Source organism: Fukomys damarensis, unplaced genomic scaffold (genome assembly GCF_012274545.1).
Source record: "Fukomys damarensis isolate Sample0158 unplaced genomic scaffold, DMR_v1.0_HiC HiC_scaffold_1, whole genome shotgun sequence".
In the NCBI taxonomy this organism is placed as follows: Eukaryota; Metazoa; Chordata; class Mammalia; order Rodentia; family Bathyergidae; genus Fukomys; species Fukomys damarensis.
Window position 1 is genome coordinate 2,436,562 of NW_022900913.1, and position 21,932 is coordinate 2,458,493.

At 50.8% G+C, this 21,932-nt stretch overlaps 1 long non-coding RNA gene across 1 annotated transcript; it reads left to right on the forward strand.

The window, feature by feature from the left end:
• The first annotated feature begins 1,672 nt into the window (after nt 1–1,672).
• On the forward strand, nt 1,673–5,238 carry LOC104875503. The gene is made up of 4 exons (XR_784088.3): nt 1,673–1,817; nt 3,863–4,386; nt 4,563–4,915; nt 5,058–5,238. It is a non-coding gene; the product is annotated as an uncharacterized LOC104875503 (long non-coding RNA).
• Nucleotides 5,239–21,932: the final 16,694 nt, after the last annotated feature.

The following is a 21,932-nucleotide window of genomic DNA, read 5'->3' on the forward strand; positions in this document are numbered from 1 at the left end:
CCGCAGACCCGAAGTGTCTCCTTGTCCCTACGTGGAACACGGGCCTGGCGGGGCCTTGGCGCAGCCCAGGTGCCATCCTTTCGTCTTATCTCCTACTCACACACACTTATCTGAGCGTGAGTCAGTAGAGAGCTTACATTCGAGGGCTGGTGAAGTCCTGGCATAGAAGCCACTTTGCAGTCAGGTGGAACTGAGTGCAAAGAGGAGAGGGTGGACCCAGCCCCAGCATGCGTTCAGGCAAAGCGCGGCACCTGGTCTCCGCAGAAGACACCACACAGGTGATGCAGACTGGCAGTCATTTGCCCCACCTTGTCCTAAAGCGTAACTTGGCCTGCAGGATTCAGCAGAGGAGCACAAGGTACAGCTGTCATCAGGTCCCCTCCTCCCGGCCTCCCCTTTCCACGACTGGACCTCCTCATCCTCTGCCCAGGGAGCACAGGGTGGCTCCTGCTCTTAGTCTGCACATTCATCCCCGGAGATGCTGTCCTCAGTCGGCCACCGTGACAGCCACACCCACTGGACCCTGGGATCCGTGACTCTGCTCTGCTACCTCCCGTGCAGGCTGCACTGCCATCCTGGGGCACTCCTTCCCAGGCCTGGTGCTCTTCTGGCCTCTGCAGTCCCCCTGGAATTCCATGTTAGTCTGAGCTGATCTGAACCGAGTGACTTGGTTTTGGGAACTGGTAATACACACAGTGGGATTCCATAGATCTGCAGCCCCAGCAGCCGTCCAGTCCCAGAGCCATCAACGGAATGGGCCTTGTACTGCCTCGATCGCCACACTCTGCAGAGGCTGGTCCCACACTCTGCCATGCACACACCCGTCCCCTTCTCCCTGTCCCTGATTCCAGAGCCAGGGCTCCTCCTGTCCTAGGCACGGCCAGGGTGGATCTCAGTTCCACACTGTACTTCTGCATCTGTGCCGGGCAAGGCTGCGTCTTATCATCTCTCTATCGTTGAGAGGAAAGGTGCTTCGAGAGCACTGTGAAATAAGCCAAGGCAGCGATGTCCATGTCCCTGGAGGACAACCAGGGCTGAGCTAGAAAATAACCGGCCGATACGATATGACACCAAGAACTGACAGTGGTGGCTAATAAAGGGAAGTCACCATCCCGGCACTGTTCTGAATGTGCCGGTCAAGTGCCATATTTCAAGCTCACAGCTTTCTCTCTGCGAAGGGCCATTTTCCTCCCCAGTGAGGAGATCAAAGTGCAGAGGCAGCTATGCCCATGCCCAGATAAACGGGGCTGGGGAGGAGCCCAGAGAAGGACTCGGGCTCCAGAGAAGGTCACCACTGACCTTCAGTTTAAGAGATCGGGCCCCTAAGGGACAGACACTCCTGACACAGAAACCCCAGGAAGTTAATTATTTTGAGTGTTACTGAACAGTACAGTGCACTATGCTATTTGGTCTGCCTCAGTTCATAGTCAGATTTTTAAGCTGCGCAATTAGCACCGCACAGGGGGTGGCTAGAGCTTTTCAAATGCTGGAGAAGCTGGGTTCTAACTCCATCTCTGTTGTTTACTTGGTTCCCCATGAGACAGAATGCAAATGCAGCAGCAGTGGGCAGGACCAGCGTCTCCACAGTGATCTCCCTGTCCATTGTCCGAGCGCTACCGTGGCTTGGCAGACTCAGCCCAGTTGCCATAGGACTTTCCAGGGAGATGAAAAAAGTAAACCAGGAAAGAGGATGAGTAAGTCTGCTCCATGACCAAGCTGACACCGATGCAGGAAATGTGGGCAAGGCCTCTACTGCTGTCCCCTGGCTTCTCCAGAGTGAACCTAAGATGTCCCTGAAAATCATCAGTCTGCGAAAGGTGACTGGCTGTGGGGGCGCTGTGCTCCTCATCAGCAAATCCGTCCAGGGATGGTGGCTGACCGTGCTATTGGGGGACAGAGGGCCAGCGGGCCAGTGGAACACGGCCTGGTTGGAGGTGCTCACTGGGTGTGACCTGGAGGAGGGGGTTCCTGCCCAGCTCTGCCCTTCTCTCTGCTTCCTGGCTATAATGAGGGGAGCAGCTTTCTCCCTCTTACCCTCACCATTCTGTTTCTTCCTTAGATCCAGCCTAACATGGACTGAACCAAATGACTCTCTCCTCCTTTAAGCTGTGAATGTTGAATGTATTGCCCCAGCACCAGGGAGAGTCACTGAGTCGTTCGCTTCCAGCTTCTTATTCCAGGCCTCTTCCCTTGTCTTCCCGCTTCATTATTCCCTTTCCAGATCAAAACAGACTTTTGCCTCCCAAGGGGCCAGCTGTGGATTTGATATTTCCAGGAGGAACCAGCCTGCTGCCCTGCTCTGCCCACTTAGAATCTTGCCCAGGGGAAGCCGCCTGTGGGTGGGGACTGAACCTGTCCGCAGTGCTGGAACAGACAGCAGGAGACCTGAAGACAGGGTGTGCAGGCCGCGCTGCTCCCTGCACCCTGTGCAGGCCAGGTCCGGAGAGGCCAGTGGAACGCGAGGGGCCCCCTTTGCACAGGAACTTTCTGTCACTTTTCGAGGTAGTTCAATCGGGCTGCAAATTAACGTCCTTTGCACCTATCTGCTTATTTAGTGCAGTGGTAACTGACAAGGCCTTTTCATGTCAGAGCCCTCCAAGCTTGGTGGTTTTGATCAATTTTCAATCCTGAGTCTTTTATAGGTTTTTAAACCCAAATTGCTGCTACTCCCACTTTCTAACTCGAATTGGTGCACGGTTAGTCTGTGCTCCATCCTGGACACAGCACAGTCCTGGGTTCAGGGACTGAGCCGGGGGCTCACTTGTCAGAGGGCGGGGAGCCCCAACCCCAAGAGTGGCTCCAGACCCTAAGGAGGCCCAGGCTCCTCCTGTCCCCACTTGCCCATCGTCTGAGTCTCCTTGGTGTTTGGCCTCAGCAGCCACAGGCCAGCAGTGCAGGGGCTGAGGAAGAAAACCAGGAAGGGAAAGTCACAGATCTCCTTCCATCACCCTGCAGCCTAGAGAAGCCACTGAAGGTCACAACAGGCCCACACCCAGGGAGTGTGTGTGTGTGTGCGCACTCACTCCCCTGCAACCACAGGGAGCTACTCCGAAGAGCAGGCTTTTCAACAAGACCAGGGCCACAATTCAGGCCACGCCCGAGGGGAGGAGAAGCCAACAGGAAGTGCCTTGGTGTCTGGAGTGGGTGGAGCCTCTGGGAGAGAGACAAGGATAAAGCCAGAGGTGGGTGGAGGAAGGAGGCAGTTTGAAGACTTGGGCTTCAGACACGCTCCTGAATCTGGGATCCTTGCCGCTGGTGACAAAGGTCAGAGACAAGGACACTGGAGATTGGAGATTGCAGGTGACAGCAGACGGGAGGCTGGGAGGTGGGGTGAGGTGACCCGTGGGTCCATGGAGGCTGGCAGCCATCGGGCTGAAACTGCAGACAGGATTTCCGCCTGTGGGCAGATGGGGCCGGGGCAGTGAGAGCAGAGTCAGGCCGTGCACTGTGCCAGGATCAGGCCTGAGCACCGACCTGGAGTCTCAGAGCATGGCAGAGTTTCTTCTGCACTAGTTGCAGTGGAGTGGGAGCTCCCTCCAGCCCAGAGCCCCTTCCGCTCCTTTCCCGCTCCTCTGCAGGGACTTGGCTTATCAGTGGTTCTGGGAAATCTGCAGACCACTCCACAGAGAGGGTGCCGAGCAGTTGCTTTGTTATTTCCACAATCTCCAGCAGAAATCTATCCTTCTACCACTTGATATGAAGATTTTTTATCATCACGTATGTAGTGAAGAGTAGGAAGGAACTGTAGAATCAGAAGCAGCCATCCTTCCAATGGTTGGGAAAAGTTATTCTCAGTCCTCCAAGGCTGCCCTTAATCCTATGCCTGCCACTCATCTTATACCTTGCAAACCTCCTCTTTCAGATCAATGCAAAGCCTATTTGGAAAGGGCTTCCTCCACCTCTTCCAAAGACACCAGGACGATCGATCTCCTTGCGCGTTGGATGCTGAACAAGCACTCGCCTGGTCACCAGGGGGCTCACGCCTGCCCAGTGGGAACAGCACATGGCCAGCCTTCCCTGCCTCCATCTCCGGGCACAGCTCCACGTTCTGAGAGTTGGTGGTCTGCGGAGAGGTGTGGGAGGAAAATTTCATGCAGAAGTTTGCCTGTCTGCATTTGCATTTGAAGACAGCTGGGATATGAAGACCGTGTAAACAAAGGCATTCCATTCACAGGGAAAGTTTAAAATATTCAGAAATGCTGGAGGATGCTCCCAGAGAAAAAGTGAAAGAGACTCTTGCTTCCTTCGCATGTGGAGACACAGCTATCATACTGCCAAGCGGCCTGTGGGAGGAGGCTGTGCTCTTCTGCGGATTCCTGTGTGGATGCCCTATGAGAAGACTCTACGGCAAGGGTGGCTGAGGAAGTCATGCTGGGAGCATCTTGGGTCGGTGACTCCTGGGTCACTTCCCTGTGGGCAGGAGTGGACCTGGGGAGGGCTGTCAACCCCCACAGCATGATGGGCCCCAAAACGGTGGAGAATGTCATCTGTAAGAGTCAGCTTTTGTGTTGCTGAGACCCCATTCCCAATGCCCACGTCTTATACATAAATGGTTTATTCAGCTCACAGGATCCAGTCTGTGGTTGGCTTGACTCCAAGGCGGGAACATCATGGAGGAGGAAGCAGCTGAAGGAACAGAGCCAGAGAAGAACAAAGGGTGAGGGACCAAATAGAGACCCCGCAGCGGTGCCTCCCTGACCTACCCAGACACCCAGAAGTGTGCTTTGCGAATCTCCGTGGCAGCTCCCAAGTCAGTCGAGCTGACAGGACCACGCTTCACCACCACGCCCTGGCTGATGGCAAAGGCTAATTAGTGCTGTGAGTCACACAGGTTACCAGCTCAGGACACCGGGACATATGGCACTGTGATCATGCACCGACTGGAGCCCCAAAGTCACTCCAACCTGAATTTGTGGTATTTTATTTTATTTTTCATTAGATTAAACTTTCCAATGTTTAGGAAGAATTATAACATTTTTTTCTTTCCCTAGAAATTCCAAGTGTCGACTATGCAAACAACACTTTACAGGTAACAAATTGTTCTCTTTTCCCATCAGAAGGAGCACGGGAGAGTCAGAACCTTGGCTCCACCTGTGGAGACACTAACGGATGTGCTGGTGGGAAGGTGGCGACCCATGCACGGAAGACCCTCCGTGCAGACACAGACTCGAGGACAGAGGTTGGACATCTAGCAGGACACCTTGTTCGCTTCAGCGCCATCCACGCAAACATGCTCTTGCAGACAGCAGGCAGGTGATTCTCTACCCGGCTGCATGGCTGGGTGTAGTCAGTGGTGGGGCGCTTGCCCAGTGTGCATGAGGTCCTGGGTTCCATTCCCAGTGCTACAAAAATAAAGGAACTCTCGCAGAACCGGGGCACAGTGGCTCCCTGACCTTGAACTTCCAGCTCCCAGAACCCTGAGGCCATGGATGCTCACCAGGGAAGCCAGCCACTGGGTAGCATTTTGACCTGGCAGCCTGAGCTAAGGAAGAAGGGATCCTGCTCGGGGTTCTGTGCTCTTGATGTCTCTGGAGGGGCAATGCACCCTGGCCCCAACCCCTCTGCATTTTGTCAGCCGGTGAGATGAAGCCAGGTGCAGCATGGGGAGCATGTGCCTAGTGGACTTGTTCAGAGCTTGTCATGCCTTGAGCTTACTCCTCTGGGAAAGCTCCACAGTGAAGCCTTGTAGCTGAAATATTATTTGATGCATCCTGCTCACCCCACCCACGATCAGTTTTGCTGTGGAATATGTGTGTGACTGTGTTGTTTTGTTTGCACTTAGGACTGGCATGGGGGTGGCATGGTTCATCACCCCCGAGCCTCCGGCAGATGGAGAAGGCGTGAATGTGTGAGGCGTCTTGCTGCTGGTGTTTCCTCTCCTGTGAGACCCACGGTGATTGTGCAGAGGGTCGTCGTGAGAAGTGGACTTTTCTTCATCTTCACGGAAATCACATTGGGTGAATTAGAAGAAACCAAGGATGGGTCCTCTGTCACTGCTCATGGGGCCCAGGTTCATGTCTGCATCAGGAGGCACCACTGGCAGCCTCTCTCCTGCACCTCATGCTTGGCCTCCGCAGTATGCAGTGTGTACCCCTGGTCCCAGGACCACTCGAGCACCTGAGGTCCAGGACCTTGTTGCTATTGCAGTTGAGACAGCAGGAGCTCGAGTAACCAAGAGAGGGAAAAACAGAGGAAAAACAAGTGTTCTGGGCGACCCACTTGCTCCTACACTGCATCTCTATTAATTTGTGCAGATGGGATGTGTGTGATCATGGTGTTTGTGCACCTGCTGACAGAGCTGTGACAAGAGACAGACTCTGAGTTATCACCCTACCCTCTCCTGTAGCCCTACAGACCTGAGCAGGCTAAGCCCACTGTGACCTGGGCTGGGAGGCCAGGCATAGCTCATAGGAATATGAACACACTAGCGCTTGTGCAAAACACTGGCTGCTCATGCTATGGGTGCACCAAAGGTCCCCAATAGCAGGGGTCCCCAACCCTTTGAGGCACCAGGGACCATTTTCCGGGGCCACAGTTTTTCCACAGATAGAAGGGAAAAACATCAGGATGATTTGAGCATGTTGCATTTATTGAGCACTTTATTTCTATTATTATTGCTTTGCAGTATGTAATGTGAACTGGATCCCCGGCAGGCAATCTGCAGCGGGGTTCTGGGCCTGGTAGAGTCAACTGTTGAGCAGACCTGAGAGGAAGCAGAGCTCAGGAGGCAGTGGGAGTGACAGGGAGAAGACCGCAGACGGAGCCTTCCTTCCCTGCCCACCGTCTCCCTTCTCCTGTGCACCCAGGTCCCAGTGGGCCACAGAGAGGGATGGCACAGGGGCTGGGCCACCTGCTTTCCAGGCGCAAAGCTCCGGCCTGAGCTCTGCTGCCCTCTCACTGCCTCATTCCCCCACATCCTCAGCTCCGTCCTCCAGAGGTAACTGTTTTACACTGGAGAAGGGGAACTGCATGGTGCCTTCCCAGCTCCACACTGCAGTTAACCAAGGCCATATCCCTGGGCTGAACATCACCATGGGTGTGGAGAGGGGCTTCTTACCTAAAGCCCAGGGATTCTTCCCCAGCTTGTGGCCTCAGAACAGCCACCGGCGGCAGCTCACACATCTTACTTGGCCAGTTATTTTCAGCAACGCCACAGTATGTCTTCAGTTTGCTGCTCTTTCCAATGGGGAGAGGCGGTGTGCACAGAAAGGTCAGAGTCTGGGAAACCTGAACCTCGACCACAGAGTTCCGCTTGTCATGTGTTTCACCACTGGCCCCAAACGCTGTTGATGAGGCCACACTGGGCTCTGGGATGGAGTTGTTTAAATAAGAGTATTCATCAAAATATTGGAAATGAGTCCCGTTAGAGTTTCCAGCGCCATCCTGCTGTCCTTAGACATGTGCTAGTTAGTTACCTGACCTTCCACGACCAGCAGATGAAGTCATTCCTTTACCCGATTCTGCATGTCTTGTCTTCACTCTAAAGATGTGTAGTTTTACTATTTTCCTTGGTTTAAAATATTTTAGAGAATCTATGTTGCAGAGAAGTTAGAAGCCCCCTAAAACCACAGGAGGCCACCGCCCTTTGTTGTGTTAACCTTTCCAGGTTGGGGAGCTGCTCCACCAGCAGATGCAAGCTCAGCCTTGGTTTATTTTAATTAGAATTCAAAGCAGGATTATTGCATTAGCCCTGGGATTGGTTCTTTGTTTAAATATGCCCTAAATGATAAAACCCTCAGGGCCTTTCTTGAGGGCACAACCACCAAGGCTTTAATGGATATTATGTAACAGAGAAGTGACAGCTCATGCGCAAAATGGGGGACTTGGTGGGAATTGGTTTATCAAATATTTGGGGAGCTCATGTGAAATACAGCACTATCTCTAGGACCTGAAAAGCAGGACCTCCACTCATGCACCAGTCACAGACTGCTGCACGTACAGCGTTGGCCACTGCTGGGACGGGGCTGGGCTCGCTCTCTCTGTTTTGCACCAGGCTGGGGGAATGAAGAGAGATTTCCCGTCTCCAGGGCTGCATGAGCACCGCCTTCAGCAGCTCTCTTCTCCGGCCCTTGCTCTCCATCACAGCAGCAGAAGAGATACAGCCGTGCGATGACGAACACCCCTTGGGCACAGCGCGGAGCTCAGGGCCGTGGGCATCAGGAGCAGTGGCTATCACACAACCCTGCGGGCTGTCCGACACCCTAGACCTCGAGGATGCCCGGCCCTCATATCATCCCTCAGGGCACATTCAGGCCCACGCCTGCCCCTCACCCCAGCACAGCGTGCCGCTAAGACCTGCTGCACCGCTCACAGCTGACTCTGAGCCTAGGTACAGTTACAGACGGCTGTGCAGAAGGCAGAAAGCTGCACCCAGAGGGCAGTAGGGGGTCTTCCGAGATGGATCAGACGTTCCTCAGGTGTGCATGCACACTCGCCCCCTCAGGTGCACCCTCTCTCACTTCTGATATACAGCACTGGGAGTTCAGATCCTCTCAGTGTTGCACAGGCTCAAGTGTAATCTTAGTTCAGATCACTCCTTTCTCCTGTCTCCTGTGTCCAACCACGTTGTCTTGGTTGTTTTTCTCATTGCTGAAACAAATTACCCAACACCCAAAGCTAAAGGAGGAAGGTTTATTTGGCTCACAGTTTGGAGAGGTTCATTCCTTAGTTAGCTGGCTTCAAGGCAGGGTAGCCTAGGGAGGAGAAACAGCTCATGGCAGGTAGAAGGTAGTAAAGCAAGCAAGGGACCTGAGCAGCTTCTTTCTGCCCCTTTTAGACTCTATCTAGGCTGCTGAGATTAGGGTGATGTCGAGGCAATCAGTGCACTGGTTTCATAGTCATCTACCCCTAATCCCAGCATCACATAGTATAGATTCAGCCACCTCTGTAAAAGCCCCAAGACTACATGAGGCTTTGGGGGGACATCTAGATGCAAACGATAACATATGTTGTGCATTTGCAATTTCAGGAATTTATATCCACATCGTGCGTGTTCAGTTTCTGTGCTGTCACTGGAGCCAAGCTACGTTTTATTCTCCTGAATAAAAGATGGCATTGTTTCTAGAAAGTAAGTCATCGATATTTTGAAGTTCCATTTTTGAAATAAATAGTGAAATTCCTTTTTACTCTGGGGTCTCAGAGATGAAAGTGTGACTCACGGTCAGCGATACAACCCCACTGTATTCATTGCTGAGCCTCTCTTCATGGCTCCACGTCCCTTCCAGTAAAGGGCGGCATCTGAAGTCAGCTGCTTGTCCAGTGACATTCCTAGTGTGGGGCCAGCACCCAGTCGGCACTCAATCCGCACTCGGGCACAGCACCAGATGTGAGGCTTTTCATTGTGGCTTAGTTGCCCTGACAGCTTCTGCCAAAGCCTTACTCACCGTGTCCTCATTAGCCAATTCTGAATCAGCGGCATAAATGCCGCAGCGTGAGGAGGTAGCGTTGTAACACAAGCCCTTGATCTTGTCCCAGTTCTCTTGCCTCTCTCCTTCCTCCCTTTGCTCTATGTCTCCTGTCCTCTGCCTCTTTCCCTGTCTCCACCCCTTATCTGTGCCCCTCACTCCCCGGAGCCTACAGAGCCACATGGCTCAGATGCCATCTTCAAATGCATCGCGAGCAGGTGAAGTTTGAGGAGAGCAAGGCTGGAGATTTATGTGTGAGCATAAACTTGTCTGCTGCGTTCTCTCAGGAGAGCTGAAAAATGCTTTGTGCATTCAAAACATACCTTCTTTACCATAAAAGCCAAGTTTCCAAAATGCTTCTCATCTATCTTTTCCTCTCCGTGGATGTTCTCTTGGTTGCAAAACTTAATGTTCACATTCTAGGTTACCGTCTCACAGACAGCGCAGCTGAGGGTGCAGTGTCAGGGTCCAAGCTTTCCAGTGCCTCAGTTTCTCTAAAGTGTATTGTTTCACATTTTCTTTGCATTTTTGCAGCCCATGTTTTATAGAGGAAAAAAAGAGAACGAATTCAGCCAGGGTTTAAGTAAGAAAACCCCCTGTCTCCTCCTGTTGAGTCAGTTTGTTTTACCTTTTCTGTAAAGGCTCCTTTGGTTAAAAACGATTCTGGATAAAACATTTCATAGAGGATTCGTGTGATGGAGGAAATGCCAACAAACCAGTGATTTAGCCACTGATTCTTTACTCGTCTCTCCCAGCACCTGGAGGTCTGCTGGCCTGGTGTCCAGTGACACATGGTGGTCCTGTCCTTGTCGGCACAGGCTCTTTTCTGCTTGGCCAGGAAACTCATCCCGGGAAAATTATTTTTTTCATATAAAATGTGCTAAAAATCCAAAGAAAATATAAAATGCCACGCTTTAGAGAAACTTGGAGGTACTGGAAAGCTGATGTCACACCCTCAGCTGTGTTGTCTGTGCACAGTGCTCTCAGCACCTTTGGAGGTGACTCCAGTTGTGTCGAGGACGGATGTGTGTGTCTCTGACACCAGCATTGCACACTCAGACCAAAGCAAGGCCCAAACCACAAACTTCACACTCGATTCCAGGAAGGTGGGGAGAGTTTACATGAGGGTGAGGGACAGCTACAAGGTTTACCTGACGTGAACTCCACACCAAAGAACTGCCAGTCAGGAGCAGAGACCAGTGTCAGCATGTGACGGGCGCCATGGTGGGCTTTCCACCACGTGGAGTCACCCAAAGGGGCCAGGAGAGAGCGCCTGTGTTGGTCAGCTCCATGTCACCACCAGGACAACAGCCCTGAGCCCGCGGTCTCAGAAGGAGAGGTTTGCATTGGCCCAGGGCTCCAGAGGGTCCACACCACGGTCACGGCAGGAGCTCCACGGCAGAAGGCCCACCAAAGGAAGCTGCTCAGCCCACAGGACAGCAAGGGCCAGGAGCAAAAGGCAAGGCACAGGCCCATGGACCACGACCTCCCACCGGCCCACCACCCAGTGGCACAGTCAGCGGTGAGTTCACTCGGGGGTGAGTCCGAGATCCAAGCACCTTCTGAAAGGCACATGAGACTTCTGCAGGACTTTCTAGATCTGAGCCATAAGAGCTCCACTGTCCACTTTCAGCACAGGCTCCCATCATCACTTGCAGCAGTGGTTTTGAAAAGGAGAACTGGAAGATAATTCGGAGAAATGAGATCAAAGTAAGGGACCCTGTGCTCTGCCCCATGGGAGGAAAAGCCACATTCACTTAGGACCTGGAGGGTGTAAGGGTTTTCATAACTCTGAAGTCCTCAGGAGCTCTGATCCCTGAGACAAGCTTGGATCTCCACAGGACGAGGTTCTTACAGTGTAAGTGGGAGACGGTAAGGCATAAAAACAGAAGACACCCGATGACAGACGTGGTTTGCTCTCCTCCCTAGTCCGTCATGCAAGTGAAGGTTCCTGTGAGCCTTTCCCATGTGGAACATTCACCACGGCACACCAGTTATAAGGGGGAAGGACACACCAGGCCCGGTGAGCATCCAGAGGGCTGCCTAGTGGAGAACGGCCCCCTGTGCCCTACAGGTGAGCAGAGGTGGAACTGAGGGGTGGACCCTTCACTTGGCATCCTGAGGAGCAAAGTGCAGTCCAGTCCAATCCCAGTGACTTGCATCTCCACTTCAGGTTTTCTCCAGCTCAGGAGCCACTTCCGGGCAAAGGACCCCATAGATCACTGTGGCCCAGTGAACCACGAAATCTGTTCCAGTGCCCCGCCATCATGCTTGATGGACTGTGAATGCAGAGAAGCGGAAAATAAAGTGCGCTCCCAGGCACTTCATCAAGCAGAGACTTAGCAGTGTAATAAGTCTATAACTCTCCCCTTCAGGAGCTCGGGAGCAATGCCATGGTGTCATCTCCGTAGATAACCTCAGCCACACTCAGACTCAGGTTAGGGATTTACCTGTTCACACTGTCTGATTTTCTTCTCTTCTTGTTTCTTTACTGTATGGAAACAGTTTACTTAAATGGATTTCTCATACATGTATGCACTGAAATACACACACACACACACACACACATGACGAAAGCATCTTTTTTTGTAACAGGTATAAAATTCTTCATTCCTGCCTAAGGGTCCTTAAAATCCCACTGGCCAATGACGAAGTAATTCAGGAGCTCCTTCCTGAGTCTCCTTCCCACCTGGACTTTTCTCAGAATGCTGATTTCAGATTCATCTCTTCTGTTCTTGAGGACAGTGCAGAGCGGACTAGGGTGCTGACCACTGGCGGGAGAGCTCACAGCTTTGCATTGCTTTTTGGCCCAGGAGGTCTTAGCATCTTAGCCATCACGGGGTTGATGTGTTCATTGTCACTCGCCGTGGTCTCTGTGGACCGGTAAAGTCCAGACACAAGAATGCCGCATGGCACCAACATCAGGAGACACGACCTTGTCGAGGAGATCAGGTTCAGAGGACATTCCAGCCCTGGTCACACTGTGGAGGAGCCAGACCTGCCACAGCACAGGGCGGCCAATGGCACTCTCCCCTTGCCTGTGGGGAGTCTGTCTCTGGGCCTTGATCTCGCCATACCAGGACCAAGGCATGCGTGGCCATCTCCTCCTGCACGTTCTCACCCAGGAAGGCTCAGCATGTCTCCATCCCTTACCCTAAAGCTCCTCCGGCTACATGCCACACGCCTGCCTTCTGGCTGTGGCATTTCTGTTTGCAGAGGTGACGAGAGAGGGACATGCATCAGACTTGTGGGGCAGTGGTGGACACTTACACCGCATTCCAGGGAGCTTCCTGGGAAGCAAAGGTAGATCTTCTCCAAGGTGCCTTCCTATGGAACCTTTTTAAAGTAAAAATTTAATTCAGCAAGCCCTACAAAACTGTGACAGCCACATCTCTGCACACACAGTGTAATGAACTGAGCAGATCGGTAAACGATGTGAAGACAGTGCCGATAAAGGGCTCCGGGTGCCCCCACATCTGTACAGAAGGCCCTCACCATATGAAGCTCATTACCTCCCACTGCCAGCATTTTCAATGACTAAATTCATAGATACATTCATCTGCCTTTTTAAATTTTGCATATGTTATTGAATTTCCCTATCCATCCACACTTATTATCCTTTACCGTGGTAAAATTTCTCCTTCCTTCCTCTCCATCACATGCTGGCCTTATTCCTTGCTATGATTGCTCCCGGTAGAAGAACCATGAATGACAGCAGCCTCTGTAACATTTCTGACTATGGGCCAGTAAAGTCTGAAATGACTAAGTCAGTACAACTAAGAGCTAAACTGAATTTCCTCCACTGTGCAAGACTTGAAATGCAGACCAAGGTCTAGGGCCTAGCACCCTAGGGTCGGTAACATCAGGACTCAATGCATTTCCTGTGGGGTTTTAATGAGGAACGTTTCAGGGATGCCATTTTTGAAAATGTGTAATGACATTGTAAGAACAGTGTTATGTATTAACCCAGAAATAATTTTTCAAAGCTATTTTTCCTAAGAAAATAATTAAAGCTACATAAGAATAAATAAAACATTATACCATTGTAATGCATGACAATGAAAGATTGGAGGCAGCCTATTTCAGTGATGATAAAATTTTTCAACAAATTGATAGTCACAATGTAGAATGTGAAAGAATTGCTAAAATTTTAGCATCTGAAAAGTATTTAGTCGTTTGAAAATTATTTATCATTTTATGCCAAGTGAAAATATACAGTTATTTATGCACTACTGTATTTGTGAAATATATATATATATATAGAAAAACAACTGGAAGAAAATATATCAAACTACTTAAAGTGCTTATCGCTAGGTTATGGAATTGTGTGCTGTTTTGTTTTTCATACCATTCTGAACTATGCAACTGTGTGAGGTATGAGAGAAAAATATGGAGGTAAATGTCACGTTAAAATGTATTATAGGAAGAGACACATTGCCAGTGACCTTTCTCAAAATACAGTCCTCCACTCTGAACACACTGAGCCCAGTGTTCCTGCCACTTCCTGCAGCAGCTCTGGAGGCTCCCTTCCTAGGCGTCTTCAGCTGTGCTATCCTGGCTGTCTTGATGTCCTGACGGATTCAAACTGTTTACCTGCATAGTCATTTCGACTTTGGGGAAAAGCTGGAATTGGCATGGTGCCTCATCTGTTGAACAAGGTGGATGAGGAGGTTCAGATGGCTTTGTTGTTTAATTTAAGGAATTATTTGTGGTCTCCTTCAAGATTGGTTAGGATCCGCTGGTGAGGTTTAAATTCCTCCAAAATCAGCTCCTCTGTTTTGAATATCATCATTACTTTCTTTCATTTTAGGCAGGCATAAGTGACATTTGCAAAGATCACTGCAGTAGCTGTGTTATTAACACAACTTGCCGGGGGATGTGTTACTCTGGGTGCTCTCTGGAGCAGCCACAAGGTGCTTCGGCTGCTCTCCTGAAGCTTAGGCAGCTCCTTGCCTACCCCAGGTCAAGCTTGGTTAACTCTGTGGGCTACCTCAGGCTCTGGAGATACATGGGGCTCTCCTCTGTGAGGGGTTTCCCAAAACTCACCCCAAGCCTGAGCTGCCCTGAACGGGAACCTGGGAGCCACAGTGCTTTCCACCTTTCAGGACCGTTCCACGCTGGCCACTGAGTGGTACATCATTCTGTAACGTATTTTCTCTGAATGTTCTCAATTGTTTTACTCAAAATTCTCTGTAATCCAATTCATGTGACATGATCACAGTAAACTTTTTAATTCACAGTTTTCTCCAATGTTCACACAATGTTTTGTTCCCCACTGGTGTGTTCCCCAACTCTGTCCATTCTTCTGAACTCAACTTAATTCTTCTCCTTGCTTTTCATCCTTAACAGCTATTTCAGCAAGGGCAGATAGTTGGTTAATTACCTGGCTCTGTTCTGCTGAACCTGTGCCTGAGGTGCAGGCTGGTGAAGCCTTTACCTTGTGCAGGGCCCAATCTCGGCTCTCCCTTGACCTACGTGGCACCAAGGTCTGGGCACCTGGCTCCTCGGGTTGTCATCTGACACACACCCCACTGAGCTCTCTCCGAGCTGCAGAGACACCGCCCACATGGGTGCCCTTAAAGTTCCTTCTTTGGTACCGAGACACTGCCTTCCCACCTTGCAGGTTATCTCTGTGTTTACAAGGGCAAAGCCGTCCAGGTGTTTGCGGTAGAACCGTCTCCACATGAGCACAGCTAAGGAGCTGGAAACCGAAATCTCCCATCGGACGCTGTAAACACAGAGTGGTCATCTGAGATAGAGGTTATGTTGGGCCCAGGATGCCGTACCCACCGGGATGGTGAAAGGAAACTGGTTCTTCCAGATGCTGGTGCACAGTTCAGACTGATATGGAAGGTGAGGGGGAAAATGAAGACACAGTTGCAACCTAGAATCAGCCATCACAGCTCGCATGGAACACTAAAGCACCTGGATCTTACTTCAGAAGATGGAGAGTGTCCATTTAAAAGTACAGAAATGTGTGCAATCATGAAGGGATTGGCAGTGACATCTGGGCTTGAGTTTGGGACACTGCTCAAGGATATATCAAGAAATGAAATGGGCCTAGTAGGAACATCCGCAGAGTGAAGATTCTCATGCAGACAGGCTGTTAACACTGACTGTGACTCCCTTCCTGATGGGCTGGTGAGGAGAATCGGTGGGTGACAGGAGAAGCAGACGACAGCCAGAGACAGGTCTGGGGTCTGCATCTCAGCCACTTCCTGTGTGGGTCCAGTGGGTGTGCGCTGTGTGGCCCACCTGCGGCCCACAGTCAGCCCGTCTGCTCCCGGGCTGGGATGTTCCAGGTCACTACGGTCTGGGACACACATCTGAACTCAGGGTGGCAGCAGGGCGGAGAGTGGGTATGGGCAGGAAGGGAAAGCTGATTTTCCCTCTGCCTCTCAGAACTGGAAACCCTGGTATTTCACTTCGGTCCCTGCCCTGGACATCTCCTCAGCTCTTATGCTTCTTTTAAAACTGAAGACAAAAACCCTCTTACTGTAGCTCAGGAATTTTTGAACATAATACCAATGACGGGGTTAACAATCACCTCTTGTGGGTTAATTGGTGAACTCCACGTCTTCTGAGCAGGCTGTTCTCTGTCCTCCGGGCAGGATCTCTGTCCTTCCGCAAGCAGAGCAGAGGGCAGCGCCTGGCACGGGCTCAGCACCCTCTGCGGGCCCTGTCTCCTCCTCACAGAATGGCTGCTGCATGCCCCTGTCCCTAAGGGTGCAGCCCTGGGGCTGTTCCCACAAATCCCATCTATACCATCTCTCTCCCCGTCCCTGCATGGGCTGCTCTATTCTGCATCAATTTTACCTCAAGTGTTCCTTGAAATTAACAGATGATGGCAGAGTGCAGCTCCGAATTAAGAATATTCCGTTGGAAGCTTTAAGGCAATTTCCACTTGGTATGTTGTTTGATAGCATGAAACAGATGGAAAGAAGGCATCTTCATCTTCTCCTTATGGCACACTGGAAATAAAAAGTGAGGAAGTTGTCATAAGATGAGTTCTGTAATTACAAACAATCTGGGTTGATTTAACAGTTGGTTAAGCGATTCTTGCTGCTCCTTTTTGCATCATCGCAGACTAAGATGGAAGCCTCTCTGGTTGTTAATTATTCTTTTTTATTGCAGTCACGACACTAAAGATTTTCTTGGTGCTTTAGTCTTTTCAGTAATTCAGTGTTATGGTTCAAACATTTATTTATGCCTTGCTAAAGTTTTCTCTTCAAATGTCTCAGTAGAAAAATCATCTTGATTGCTCATTAACCATCAGGGTCCTCCCTCTGCTTCAGAAGTGGCACCTCTGCCACTCTCTCCTGCCTTCAATCTCAAGCCCCTCAGCAACGCTCTTTGCCTTGGTCAACTGTCCACTGCCATGAAATTCCTGAGATGAGCAACTCAAAGGAGGAGAGGGCTGTTCTGGCTCAGGGTTTCAAAGGCTAAGTCCATGGTCAGCAGGATCCATCGATTTCAGGCCTGTGGTGAGGCAGCAGCAGCATGGCAGAAAGGAGCAGGAGGAAACAAGCTCAACCACTGGAAGCTGGGAAACAGAAAGAGCAAGAGTGCTTCCCTTGCCAGAGGAGGGGGCCGAGAGCAGGTGTAGCCCCAAGGGTAGGCCCAGATGATCCATCCCCTCCAACCAGGCCCTGCTTCCTAATTTCTGTCACTTCCCAATAATGCCGTCATTATGATTTCAGTGCTGGATTCATCCAGTGGTGAGGCAGTCCTCCCTGGGAGCACCCTCACACAGGAAGTGTGCTGTGCTAACTTCCTAGGTGAGTAACTAGAAAAGATTCACCATCACATTGCTCCCTTTCTCACCACAACTGCACTCTGGCCGGGTGCTCCCCCACATGTTAGCTCAGTAAATCTGTTCTCAAAATGACTCTGTGTTCTTCCTGCAGTACCACGAGACTACCAAACAGTAGACGTAGAAAATCAGGCTCTGCCTGCAAGCCCTGCACTGGGAGAGCTGATGCAGAATTTCTGTTCGGAGCCCAGCCTGGGAAACTTGGTGACTTAGTAAGGCATCTCAAAGTGAAAAAATAAAAAAAAAAGGCTGTGGGTGCTGCTCAGTTTGAAGACCCTGATTTCAATCCTCAATACAACAAAAGAGAAGAAAATTCAAGTGTAAGTGTATATCTAGAGATATATTAAAGATAAATTTTGTAAGCATAGCTGATTTCTAGATGCACATTTAAATAATATGTTTAAACAAATTTTACTGAGGCTTTCTGCCATGACACTGTAAGGCTTCCCCCCTGCACAAAACCACACTGAGAGTGTAATTTAGTTGATGAATAGAAACTGCTCGAAAGATGTATTGAAGCCATTTAACCAGCCCTTTAATATTGGCTCTGGATGTTGATTAAATGTTCTATCCTAAGTGATGATACTCTGATTATCTTTGCAAATACACACAGGTTTTTATCTCTGGTTATTTTATCGGCATGCATTTCTGGGAGTACACATCTCTTAGGAGCTGATACTGACTACCACAATGGTGTCTTCTTTCCTTCATTTTGGTAGACACAATTTTCCCTTATCAGATTAATACCGTGCCATATTAAGGAAGAAGAGTTTAAATGAAGAACATAAATTGTAAACAACTTACAATTTAGTTGATTTTTCTTTGTCCTGGAAATTGCAGTAAGTCACAAAAGCTGTGGTTGGACACACTCAGAAGCACGCCTCTGCCCCTGTTCTGTGGAGAGCTTCGCCTGACCTGGAGCACTGATGGGACAGGGCAGCTGCACCCACCCCGTGACCACTTGTGGACAGGAGGGGAAGGCGGACGCTGACTCCAAGGATGCCCCTGCATGAGTAGGTGCAGGGAGGGCACTGTGCTCTCTTCCACAGCCAGGCAGCGCTGTTTCCCAGTCCAAGGCACCTGGGAACGAGACCTTACTGGAAATGGGTCTCTGAAGATGACACGACCGGCGCCCTTCCGAGAGCAGGAGAGAAACATAGACTCAGACACAGGGTGGCTACGTGAGGCCAGGTCTGAAATCGGAGGCATTGAGGCCTGCTGCAGCCTCTGGACGCAGGAGCAGGCACTGGGGCCGGCCATACAGATTATGCAGTGTATGGGGGCCGGCTGCACCCCACAGTGGACGTCCTCCTAGCTGCCAGAGCTGCAAGGGCACAAACTTCTCCTGCAGGGCTACTGTGCTGCAGGCCTAGATGAGGCCTATCTGGAGCTGGGACTGCATCCCAGGCTGCTCACAGAGGACGGAAAGCATCACAGGCCCGGGGCCGTCAAAGAAACAAACCTGGAGGACACATGTGTACCCAGGTCTGCAAGTGGCCCTGCCAGGGCCCCTCCCAGGGAAGCATGGCTTCTGCTCAGCAGGGCCCTCCCTTGGCCACTGCTGAAGGACACACCCTCCAGGCAGTCCGCCACCTCCCTGCTGAGCGCCAGGGGCCAATGGGTACAATGACTCCTTCTGTTCCTGGCCACCAAGGACACGTCTGACCCTGGGTCCCTGTGCGCTCGTCTGCTTCTGTTCATGGTGATGACGCACCTACTTGTTTCCCGGTTAGCAGCAGTGATCTGTCCAGGGGCCTCCGATTCCCGGTGCACAGGCTGAGGGGAAGCTGGAGGTGAGGCTGAGGGCTACCTCTGCTCTCGCTCCTGTCCTCGCCTCCCTCCTCTATCACTGTTGCTCCCTCTTGCTCTTCCCCTTTACCTGTCTCCTTCCCGCTGCTTCTTCTTGCCCTGGAATCCTTGTAAACAACTTTTGCAAACTACTTGCCAAATATTTGTGAGTTTCTTAGCAATGTTCCTCAAGGAACATCAAATATTCCTCAAGGAACATTGTAACACTGGCACCCAGAGTCTATGTAGACTTTAGGGTTCTCCAATGGCGAGCCCTGAGTGGTGATGGTGAACCGACGGCACCTGTGCTGCAGCAGGCAGGCTCCCTGTCAGTAGGAGCCAAGTGGCCCAGCCTTCAGGGATTGGATTACAGTTATTTTTTCTAAACTAAAACCCCTGTACTCTGGTTTAACTGCAGTGGCGGCAGTTTGAGATAAGTCAGTGGGTTTGGGATTGCAGTTTGGGCACTGGTCTCAGAAAGGTTTGCCATCCCTGCTCTAGTATGTCCATGATCAGTCTCATACTGTAAGTAAGTGTGTGATGTCTTAGGGCTTGGGTTGTGAGTTCTGGCAGCATGAGAACTCCCCTAAAATTAAAAATTTTCAGAGTAGTAGTATGAGTGAGTAAAGATTGTTTCTATTAATGTTTTATTCAAATGCCTTCTTTGGCTGATTTAATTAAAATTCTTCTTTATGGACTTATTAAAATGCTGAACAGAGGCTTAAAATAATGATTCAAGCTTGAAAGAGAATTTGGAAAACCAAAAGCTCAGTTATAGCACCTTACAAGATTCGCACATCCCATTCTGAAGCAATAATGGAATATTTAGATCTGCAGGTGTCCCAAGACATACAAAAAGTTTTATAGAATGAAATGAGTTGCAAAATGTGTTCATATTTAAACTGCTTAAAAATTGATTGTAGTTGAAACAATTGCACCTGTTCTAAACAGTCACATAAATCAACCTGTTGTAGGGGTTTGCAAAAGGGATAAAATGCATCTAACTCTTAAATTGGAAAGGGGTGGACTCTTTTCAAATGCTAGAGCAGCAGGAGGACAACTCTCCCCTGGCCCTGTGTGGCTCCCTGCCTTCTTCCTGGTGGGAACACGGGACCTGGGTGTGCTGTCTGACCACTGGGCGGGAGGATGAGAACCTGTGATGGGCACCGTGGTCATGGAGGGGTGGACCTACTGGTGGTCCTCAGAGCCAAGTCCCTGGTAGCACGGCACAACATCAGGACAAGAATAGAGAATCAGTGATTCTGCAGATATGAAAAGGATCAGGCAACTGCCCAGAGCACAGGTTTTGCTGTTACTGTACAGTTTCAGGGCCACTTTTCTAGGATGGAGTTGGACCAGTAGGCAGAAAATCCCGTTTCTTCTCATCAGAGCCTGTGAAATCTGTAGCTGTGAACTCTGAAGAGTGATGTGTGCCCAAGAAGTCTCACACAGGCCACTATGGCTTAGATCTAAAGAGTCCCCCAAGTCCCATGTGTTCAGAGGTAGGCGACTTGATTCTGGGCACCAGACTCATCCATGGACCCCCCCATCCATGAGTTCTTAGTGAATGTCCTGGACATGGATGACTGGGGTATGACCCAGAAGGATGTTTTCTTGTCCTAGGCTCTTCCCCCACCCCGTTCCTCTCTCCCTTTCCCACTCACTCTCCCTCTCTCTCCCTCTCTCCCTCTCTTCTGGTTGCCATGCAGTGACCAGCTTTCCTTAGCCATTCCTTTCTACCATGCTCTTCAGCCTTGGAGCCAGCCCACCATGGACTGAACCCTCTGCAACCATAAGCCAAATAACTTTCTTCTCCCCATTGAAGTTGCCAGTGTCAAGTGTCTGGTCCAGCAATGGGAAAGTGACTAAGACATGGGGCGCTCGGGTGGTCATGTTTCCCCCACTTCACCCAACCTGCCTGTCTGGGGTGAGAACATACTGACACTGTCAAAGTAAACTGGAAAACTCTAATCAGACTTGTTAAAAATGACACTTTCCATTCTTCTCTGTCTTTGTTTCAATACATGCTTAAAAAGCTTCAAAAAGGAGCTGGAAGAAAGGACATGAAGATGTCCTTACCCACTTATGAACCAACTCGTGGTGCAACTGTAGACTGCTGGGTCTTCACATGAATAATGTCTGAAAAAAAATCTGTGGGGATAAACATTCTTTATACAGTCCCCCAGCACCTTCCCAGCCCCTAAGCAGGCTCTCACCAGGGCTCAGGAATGTGTCTGTCCCCTCCCTCAGCCTTGGGCACTAAGGACAGTGTGGTACACCACATTCCTCAGCGCTGGCACCTCCTCCCGTTCTAGTGGAGAGTGGTTCTGAAGAGGTTATTTTTCTTCGCAGTGCACTGATAGGAGACTCTAACAGAGGTGTGTGTTAAAGGTCTTTGATGAAGTTCCCGTTTCTGTCACCACGAACAAATTCCCCACTTTCATTCAGGCCCGCTTGACGGTAATCCCCAGGGCCTGGTTACTGGAGACTGGAGAGGGATAAGGGCTTTCCGTGGTTTCCTAAGTACAGGGACTTAGGCACTTATCTCTGGGGGGCCCTTGGGTCCTGTGTCGGTGAGGAGGGGCCTCAGCTGCAGCAGCTGACACCCAGTCACCTCAGGTCGGCCCCACACCCTGGACGTTTCTTTGGAAGTGGGGCCAGGGCCCCAGGGCCTCCCCAGATTACTGGCCTGCAGGGTCTTTGCTCTGGGAGTCCAGGCCCGTACTGCAGTCCTGCGCAGGGTGGGTGCCAAGGACCCAGCGCCCTTGCTGTGCCCAGGGAGGCCGTGACGCATCACGCCGGGTCCCCGCGTGCTCCTGCGTCCCGGGAGGAGTTCCTGGTTCTCACCGAATTCATCCTCAGGGTGACCTCAGGCAGCTCCCGTCTGTGCGCGTCCAGCTCAGGGCAGTTTCCCCCGCCGCAGCGCG